Here is an 8,285-nt window from a genome sequence, read left to right as displayed (position 1 = left end):
CTCCATTTCCCTCATCCCCACAGCCATAGCAACTACCATTCTATTTCTATGAGTGCAGCTTTTTAAGAATCTGCATGTAAGTGATATCATACAATATTTCTCTTTCTTTTTCTGACAATTCATTTTGTGTAACACCCTCAAGTTCCATCCATGTTCTTGAAAAAGGTAGGAGGATTTCCTTCTTTCTCATGGCTGAATAATATTCCGTGTGTGTGTGTGTGTGTGTGTGTGTGTGTGTGTGTGTCTGTTTATAGATAGATAGATAGATATCACATCTTCTTATATCTATTCATCCATTGATGGATTTTTAGGTTGTTTCCACATCCTGGCTGTTGTGAATAATGCTGAAATGAACATGGGAATGCAGATATCTCTTCGACAGACTGATTTAATTTCCTTTGGATATATATCCAGAGTGGAATTGCTGGATCATATGGTAGTTCTAGTTTTAATTCTTTGAGGAATGTCCATAATGTTTTCCATAGTGGCTGCACCAATTTACATGCCCACCAAGAGTGCACCAGTGTTTCCTTTTCTCCACATCTTCACCAACACTAGTTATCTCTTGTGTTATTTTTTGTTTGTTTTTTAAATTTTTTAATTTAATTTTATTTTTTTATACAGCAGGTTCCTATTAGTCATCCATTTTATACACATCAGTGTATACATGTCAATCCCAATCTCCCAATTCATCACACCACCACCCCCGCCCCCTGCCGCTTTCCCCCTTTGGTGTCCATACATTTGTTTTCTACACCTGTTTCTCAATTTCTGCCCTGAAAACTGGTTCATCTGTACCATTTTTCTACATTCCACATATATGCAGGACGATATTTGTTTTTCTCTTTCTGACTTACTTCACTATGTATGAGAGTTTCTAGATCCATCCTTGTCTCTACAAATGACCCAGTTTTGTTCTTTTTATGGCTGAGTTGTATTTCATTGTATATAGGTACCACATCTTCTTTATCCATTCGCCTGTCGATGGGCATTTAGGTTGCTTCCATGACCTGGCTATTGTAAATAGTGCTGCAGTGAACACTGGGGTGCAGGTGTCTTTTTGAATTATGGTTTTCTCTGGGTATGTGCCCAGTAGTGGGATTGCTGGGTCATATGGTAATTCTATTTTTGGTTTTTTAAGGAAGCTCCATACTGTTCTCCATAGTGGCTATATCAATTTACATTCCCACCAACAGTGCAAGAGCGTTCCCTTTTCTCCACACCCTCTCCAGCATTAGTTGTTTGTAGATACTCTGATGATGCCCATTCTAACTGGTTTGAGGGAGATGTAGTTTTGTAGTTTTGACTTGCATTTCTCTAATGATAAGGGATGCTGAGCAGCATTTCATGTGCTTCTTGGCCATTGGTATATCTTCTTTGGAGGAGTGTCTATTTAGATCTTCTGCCCATTTTTGGATTGCATTGTTTCTTTTTTTAATATTGAGCTGCATGAGCTGTTTATATATTTTGGAAATTAAGCCTTTGTCCATTGGTCTGTTTGCAAATATTTTCTCCCATTCTGAGGGTTGTCTTTTCGTCTTTTTTATGGTTTCCTTTGATGTGCAAAAGCTTTTAAGTTTAATTTGTTTATTTTTGTTTTTATTTCCATTACTCTAGGAGGTGGATCAAAAAAGATCTTGCTGTGATTTATGTCAAAGAATGTTCTTCCTATGTTTTCTTCTAAGAGTTTTATAGTGTCCAGTCTTACATTTAGGTCTCGAATCCATTTTGAGTTTATTTTTATTTTTTTTATTTTTTTATTTTTATTTTTTTTTTGCGGTACGCGGGCCTCTCACTGTCGTGGCCTCTCCCGTTGCGGAGCACAGGCTCCGGATGCGCAGGCTCAGCGGCCATGGCTCACGGGCCCAGCTGCTCCGCGGCATGTGGAATCTTCCCGGACCGGGCACGAACCCGTGTCCCCTGCATCGGCAGGCGGACTCTCAACCACTGCACCACCAGGGAAGCCCCATTTTGAGTTTATTTTTGTGTATGGTGTTAGCGAGTGTTCTAATGTCATTCTTTTACATGTAGCTGTCCAGTTTTCCCAGCACCACTTATTGAAGAGACTGTCTTTTCTCCATTGTATATCATTGCCTCCTTTGTCACAGGTTAGTTGACCATAGGTGCATGGGTTTATCTCTGGGCTTTCTATCCTGTCCCATTGATCTATATTTCTGTTTTTGTGCCAGTACCATATTGTCTAAATTACTGTAGCTTTCTAGTATAGTTTGAATTCAGGGAGTCTGATTCCTCCAGCTCCGTTTTTTTCCATCAAGACTGCATTGGCTATTCAGGGTCTTTGTGTCTCCATACAAATTTTAAGATTTTTTGTTCTAGTTCTATAAACAATGCCATTGGTAATTTGAAAGGGATTGCATTGAATCTGTAGATTGCTTTGGGTAATATAGTCATTTTCACAATATTGATCCTTCCAATCCAAGAACATGGTATATCTCTCCGTCTGTTAGTATCATATTTAATTTCTTTCATCAGTGTCTTATAGTTTTCTGCATATAGGTCTTTTGTCTCCCTAGGTAGGTTTATTCCTAGGTATTTTATTCTTTTTGTTGCAATGGCAAATGGGAGTGTTTCCTGATTTTCCTTTTCAGATTTTTCATCATTAGTGTATAGGAATGTAAGAAATTTCTGTGCATTACTTTTGTATCTCAACTTTACCAAATTCATTGATTATCTCTAGTAGGTTTCTGGTGTCATCTTTAGGATTCTTTATGTATAGTATCATGTCATCTGCAAACAGTGACAGTTTTATTTCTTAGTTTCCAATTTGTATTCCTTTTATTTCTTTTCTTCTCTGATTGCTGTGGTTAGGACTTCCAAAACTGTTAAATAACAGTGTTGAGAGTGGATATCCTTGTCTTGTTCCTGATCTTAGAGGAAATGCTTTCAGTTTTTCACCATTGAGAATGATGTTTGCTGTTGGTTTGTCATATATGGCCTTTATTATGTTGAGGTAGGTTCCCTTCATGCCCACTTTCTGGAGAGTTTTTATCATAAATGGGTGTTGAATTTTGTGAAAAGTTTTTCTGCATCTATTGAGGTGATCATATGCTTTTTATTCTTCAATTTGTTAATATGGTGTATCACATTGACTGATTTGTGTATATTGAAGAATCCTTGAAACCCTGGGATAAATCCCACTTGATCATGGTGTATGACCCTTTTAATGTGTTGTTGGATTCTGTTTGCTAGTATTTTGTTGAGGATTTTCGCATCTATATTCATCAGTGATATTGGTCTGTAATTTTCTTTTTTTGTCGTATCCTTGTCTGGTTTTGGTATCAGGGTGATGGTGGCCTCATAAAATGACTTTGGGAGTGTTCCTTCCTCTGCAGTTTTTTGGAAGAGTTTGAGAAGGATGGGTGTTAGCTCTTCTCTAAATGTTTGATAGAATTCACCTGTGAAGCCATCTGGTCCTGGACTTTCGTTTGTTGGAAGATTTTTAATCACAGTTTCAATTTCATTCCTTGTGATTGGTCTGTTCATATTTTCTACTTCTTCCTAGTTCAGTCTTGGAAGGTTATACCTTTGTAAGAATTTGTCCATTTCTTCCAGGTTGTCCATTTTATTGGCATAGAGTTGCTTGTAGTAGTCTGTTGGGATGCTTTGTATTTCTGTGGTGTCTGTTGTAACATCTGCTTTTTCATTTCTAATTTTATTGATTTGAGTCCTCTCCCTCTTTTTCGTGATGAGACTGGCTAATGGTTTATCAATTTTGTTTATCCTCTCGAAGAAACAGCTTTTAGTTTTATTGATCTTTGCTATTGTTTTCTTTGTTTCTATTTCATTTATTTCTGCTCTGATGTTTATGATTTCTTTCCTTCCGCTAACTTTGGGTTTTGTTTGTTCTTTCTCTAGTACCATTAGGTATAAGGTTAGATTGTTTATTTGAGATTTTTCTTGTTTCTTGAGGTAGGCTTGTATAGCTACAAACTTCCCTCTTAGAACTGCTTTTGCTGAATGCCATAGGTTTTGGATCATCGTGTTTTCATTGTCATTTGTCTCTAGGTTGTTTTTTTTTAATTTCCTCTTTGATTTCTTCAGTGATCTCTTGGTTATTTAGTAACATATTGTTTAGCCTCCATGTGTTTGAGTTTTTTACATTTTTCTCCCTGTAATTGATTTCTAATCTAATAGCATTGTGGTCAGAAAAGATGCTTGATATCATCTCAATTTTCTAAAATTTACTGAGGCTTGATTTGTGACCCAAGATGTGATATATCCTGGAGAATGTTCCATGCACACTTGAGAAGAAAGTGTAATCTGCTGTTTTTGGATGGAATGTCCTATAAACATCAATTAAATCTATCTGGTCTATAGGTGATTTAAAGCTCGACTTTCCTTATTAATTTTCTGTTTGGATGATTTGTCCATTGGTGTAAGTGAGGTCTTAAAGTCCCCCACTATTATTGTGTTATTGTTGATTTCCTCTTTTTTTTTTTTTTTTTTATGGTACGTGGGCCTCTCACTGCTGTGGCCTCTCCCGTTGCGGAGCACAGGCCCCGGACGCGCAGGCTCAGCAGCCATGGCTCACGGGCCCAGCCGCTCCGCGGCACGTGGGATCCTCCCGGACCGGGGCACGAACCCGCGTCCCCTGCATCGGCAGGCAGACTCTCAACCACTGCGCCACCAGCGAAGCCCGTTGATTTCCTCTTTTATAGCTGTTAGCAGTTGCATTATTTATTGAGGTGCTCCTATGTTGGGTGCATATATATTTATAATTGTTGTTTCTTCTTCTTGGATTGATCCCTTGATCATTATGTAGTGTCCTTCCTTGTCTCTTGTAATGTTGTTTATTTTAATGTCTGTTTTATCTGATATGAGTATTGCTACTCCAGCTTTCTTTTGATTTCCATTTGCATGGACTAGCTTTTTTGCATCTCCTCACTTTCAGTCTGTATGTGTCCCTAGGTCTGAAGTGGGTCTTCTGTAGACAGCATATATATGGGTTGTGTTTTTGTATCCATTCAGCAAGCCTGTGTCTTTTGGTTGGAGCATTTAATCTATTCATATTTAAGGTAATTATCAATATGTATGTTCCTATGACCATTTTTTAATTGTTTTGGTTCCATTTTTGTAGGTCCTTTTCTTCTCTTGTGTTTCCCACTTAGAGAAGTTCCTTTAGCATTTGTTGTAGAGCTGATTTGGTGATGCTGAATTCCCTTAGCTTTTGCTTGCCTGTAAAGCTTTTGATTTCTCCATTGAATCTGAATGAGATCCTTGCTGGGTAGAGTAATCTTGGTTGGAGTTTCTTCCCTTTAATCACTTTAAATATGTCATGCCACTCCCTTTTGTCTTGTAGAGTTTCTGCTGAGAAATCAGCTGTTAACCTTATGGGTGTTCCCTTTTGTCTTATTTGTCATTTTCCCCTTGTTGCTTTCAATAAGTTTTCTTTGTCTTTAATTTTTGTCAGTTTGATTACTATGTGTCTCAGCGTGTTTCTCCTTGGTTTGTCTTGTATGGGACTCTCTGCACTTTCTGGACTTGGGTGGCTATTTCCTTTCCCATGTTATGGAAATTTTTGACTATAATCTCTTCAAATATCTTCTCGGGTCCTTTCTCTCTCTCTTGTTCTTCTAGGATCCCTATAAAGCAAAGGTTGTTGTGTTTAATGTTGTCCAGAGTTTTCTTAGGCTGTCTTCATTTCTTTTCATTCTTTTTTCTTTATTCTGTTCCACAGCAGTGAATTCCACCATTCTGTCTTCCAGGTCACTTATCCGTACTTCTGCCTCAGTTATCCTGCTATTGATTCCTTCTAGTGTAGTTTTCATTTCAGTTATTGTATTGTTCCTCTCTGTTTCTTTGTTCTTTAATCCTGTAGGTCTTTGTTAAACATTTCTTGCATCCTCTCTATCTTTGCCTCCGTTCTTTTTCCGAGTTCCTGGATCATCGTCACTATCATTATTCTGAATTCTTTTTGTGGAAGGTTGCCTATCTCCACTTCATTTAGTTGTTTTTCTGGTGTTTTATCTTGGTCCTTCATCTGCTACATGGCCCTCTGCCTTTTCATCTTGTCTGTCTTTCTGTGAATGTGCTTTTTGTTCCACAGGCTGAAAGATTGTAATTCTTCTTGCTTCTGCTGTCTGCCCTGTGGTGGATGAGTTTATCTAAGAGGCTTGTGCAAGTTTCCTGATGGGAGGGACTGATGGTGGGTAGAGCTGACTGTTGCTCTGGTGGGCAGAGCTCAGTAAAACTTTAATCTGCTTGACTGCTGATGGGTGGGGCTGGGTTCTTTCCTTATTGTTTGTTTCGCCTGAGGCGGCCCAACACTGGAGACTACCTGGGCTCTTTGCTGGGGCTAATGGCGGACTCTGGGAGGGCTCATGCCAAGGAGTACTTCCCAGAACTTCTGCTGCCAGTGTCCTTGTCCCCACGGTGAGCCACAGCCACCCCCCACCTCTGCAGGAGACCATCCAACACTAGCAGGTAGGTCTGGTTCAGTCTCCCCTGTGGTCACTGCTCCTTCCCCTGGGTCCTGATGCGCACACTACTTTGTGTATGCCCTCCAAAAGTGGAGTCTCTGTTTCCCCCAGTCCTGTTGAAGTCCTGCAATCAAATCCCACTAGTCTTCAAAGTCTGATTCTCTAGGAATTCCTCCTCCAATTACTGGACCCCCAGGGTGGGAAGCTGATGTGGGGCTCAGAACCTTCAGTCCAGTGGGTGGACTTCTGTGGTATGTGTTCTCCAGTCTGAGTCACCCACCCAGCAGTTATGGGATTTGATTTTATTGTGATTGCACCCCTCCTACCATCTCATTGTGGCTTCTCCTTTGTCTTTGGATGTGGGGTATCTTTTTTGGTGAGTTCCAGTGTCTTCCTGTAGATGATTGTTCAGCAGTATGTTGTGATTCTGGTGGTCTCGCAAGAGGGAGTGAGAACACGTCCTTCTACTCTGCCATCTTGGACCAATCAGATTAAAAGCTTGTACATAAGACCAGAAACAATAAAACTCCTGGAAGAAAACATAAGGAAAAATTTCCTTGACATTGGTCTTGGCAATGATTTTTCGGGTATGACATAAAAAGCAAAAGTAACAAAAGCAAAAATTAGCAAGTTGGACTACATCAACATAAAATGTATCTGCACAGCAAAAGAAACAACCAGAAAAATGAAAAGACAACCTATGGAATGAGAGAAAATATTTGCAAGCTACCTATCCGATAAGAGATCAATATCCAAAATATACAAGGAATTCATACAACTCAATAGCAAAATCCAAACAATCTGATTAAAAAATGGGCAAGGGAACGCAAGAGACATATTGCCAAAGAAGACATACAGATATCCACAGGTACATGAAAAGGTGATTAACATCAGTAATCATCAGGGAAATGCAAAGGAAAACCATAATGAGATATCAACTCACATCTTTTAGAATGGCCATCACCAACCAGACAAGAGATAACAGAAACAATAAGCAAATTTCAGAAGCCTGGGAAGTCCAAGATCAAGGTGTCAGCAGATTTGGTGTCTGGACTGACTTTAAAACTTTATGAGGAGCTGCCACATTCTGTCATCATTTGAACAGTGCCTTATAAACAGTTCTCAAGTGACCAACAAAGAGCTGCTTGGTTTATGGATGGCAGTTGTAAGCAGGACTTCTCAAACTTTCATGTTTATGTGAATAACCCCAATCACCAGGGGATCTTATTAAAATGCAAATTCTGATTTGATGGCTGAGTAGAAGGACATGCTCTCACTCCCTCTTGTGAGAACACTGGAATCACAACTAACTTCTGAACAATCATCCACAGGACTGGGGGAAACAGAGACTCCATTCTTGGAGGGCACACACAAAGTAGTGTGGGCATCAGGACCCAGGGGAAGGAGCAGTGACCCCATAGGAGACTGAAGTAGACCTACCTGCTTGTGTTGGAGGGTCTGCTGCAGAAGTGGGGGGTGGCTGTGTCTCACTGTGAGGACAAGGACACCATCAGCAGAAGTTCTGGGAAGTATTCCTTGGTGTGTACCCTCCCAGAGTCCGCTATTAGCCCCACCAAACAGCCTAGGTAGGTTCCAGTGTTGGCTTGCCTCAGACTAAACAACAAACAGGGAAGGAACACTGCCCCCCACACCCATAAGCAGACAAGCAGATTAAAGTTTTACTGAGCTCTGCCCACCAGAGCAACAGCCTGCTCTACCCACCACCAGTCCCTGCCATCAGGGAACCTGCACAAGCTTCTTACATAGCCTCATCCACCAGAGGGCAGAGAGCAGAAGCAAGAAAAACTACAATCCTGCAGCCTGTGGAACAAGAACTACATTCAC

Source organism: Mesoplodon mirus (assembly GCF_964341445.2).
Source record: "Mesoplodon mirus genome assembly, chromosome: 6".
Taxonomy (NCBI): Eukaryota; Metazoa; Chordata; class Mammalia; order Artiodactyla; family Ziphiidae; genus Mesoplodon; species Mesoplodon mirus.
Note: the sequence above shows the minus strand (reverse complement) of the source record.